This window comes from Propithecus coquereli, unplaced genomic scaffold (genome assembly GCF_000956105.1).
Source record: "Propithecus coquereli isolate 6110/MARCELLA unplaced genomic scaffold, Pcoq_1.0 Scaffold228, whole genome shotgun sequence".
In the NCBI taxonomy this organism is placed as follows: Eukaryota; Metazoa; Chordata; class Mammalia; order Primates; family Indriidae; genus Propithecus; species Propithecus coquereli.
The window spans coordinates 3544247-3545959 of record NW_012147819.1 but is presented as its reverse complement, the minus strand read 5'-3'; the positions used below and the strand labels follow the sequence as shown (position 1 = coordinate 3545959).

The window sequence follows — 1713 nt, the reverse complement described above, 5'->3', positions numbered from 1 at the left end:
AAGACAAACTCACTCCTAAGGATATATTTGGCAGAGATTCATAAAAATTGCATTTCACAAAAAATTCCAGAAAGTATAATATTGTTCATGATCTGGTACTTGATATCAATTCTAATTGTTTCTAAATGTCTCTGTGTCAAAAATTTCCACTAAAGTATCTTCATCATGAGATCCATCATAAAATTCCATTATATTTGGTAAAAACTTCTGGACTTTGTTTTCTTCTATTAAAATCAGAGATAATGATTAGATGCAGGGATTACTGATGCTAGTGATCCATTGTTTTAAAACAAGTAATTTGAATACTAGTTCTTCATCTTCATAATCACTGTACTTCTTTATTTCAATCTCTTTAAATGCAAAAAAAAAATAGTTACAGGATTTTCAATAAAAGGCAAAATCATTCCTCTCATGTACAAATATAAAATAAATACATGGCAAAGAATTCATTAGAAAATGATAAAATGTTAAATTGGCTCAAAAGAGAGTCCAAAGAGCAGACATTCTTCTTCATTTTCCTTTTCCATAAAATGATCTATGAAATATACATTTCTTGTTAATACATGGGAGACTTGTATCTGTTTTGGCAGGACTCAATGAAGGGCTGAGTCAGATAATTTGTACATCAGATAAAACTTACTCATTCGGGTCGTATAATTTGGAGAAGTGTATTTAGAACCATTAATACACATAAAAAGAACAGATTTAGTAATTGGTTACCAGATGTTAAATTGTTTAAACAAATCAATATATGTTTATTATATTTTCTTTTACTAGGTTCTCACCAGTGTATGTTAAATAAAACAATAAGGCAAACTCTATCTAAGCAAATTTTCTGAAAGGAGAACTTGGGAGAATTTTCAGGTTCAAATTAAAATTGCAAACAAACTCAACTCAATGCACAACACTTTGGTTTTAAGCTGAATATATGTCTCTCAAAAAATTTTTACTTTCTTGGTCTTAATATTGTTAGACTTTGTTCATTAACTTTAATTCAACTGTATAAATTACCTTCATGGTCTCAAATATTATTAGTATAATAGAAAACTCTTTAAAAGAATGTTTCAAGATACTCTTCTATCAACCTTTTTGTCTATTGTATTTATAACTCCCACAGGTGTGGTAATTCCTTTATTTCTCTGCGTAATCATTTTGAAAAGAATCCAGTGAACATGTTTGAGGGAGTATTTACTCAGCCTGTGCAAGATTCCGTAGTTGCAGGGCTTTGGAGCCAATCTTAGGTATCGTCAGTCATTCAGAGTTAGAAACCTGAAGTAGTTTGGAAGTCCATCCCTCAACAGAGGGTTAACACTGTGCTTCTCCCACAAATCTGTTGTTAATGCAAACTGTTACTGCCGCAAAAGATCCCAGAAATACTTTTCACCAAGAAAAGCAAGGTCATTAGATCCATTGTAGTTAGGTAGAATATCACCATGACAAAAGTTTAATAGTGTCACAGAATGGGGAAATCAAAAGAGGATATTTACAGGGTGTTACAACCTGGGCTGGCCTTGTGAGGCTCAGAGCTGGTAAAGTAAGGTGTTATATTAGATGCTGATCATGAAAACAGTTTCTCATCTCTCAAAGCATATGTCGCGTCGGTTTGGGTTTTTTTCTCCATCTTTTGTTTTGTGTATACCCTACCTTGACCGAGAAAGGATTTAATATGGCCTATATCTGAAAGAAAAATGATGTATGTATTTATTATATATA

General features: G+C 31.9%; 1 protein-coding gene across 1 annotated transcript in view; it reads left to right on the top strand.

Moving 5' to 3' along the window:
- Positions 1 to 1713, top strand: part of ASIC5 (acid sensing (proton gated) ion channel family member 5) — a 55950-nt gene that overhangs the window by 24504 nt on the left and 29733 nt on the right. The window lies entirely within an intron of this gene.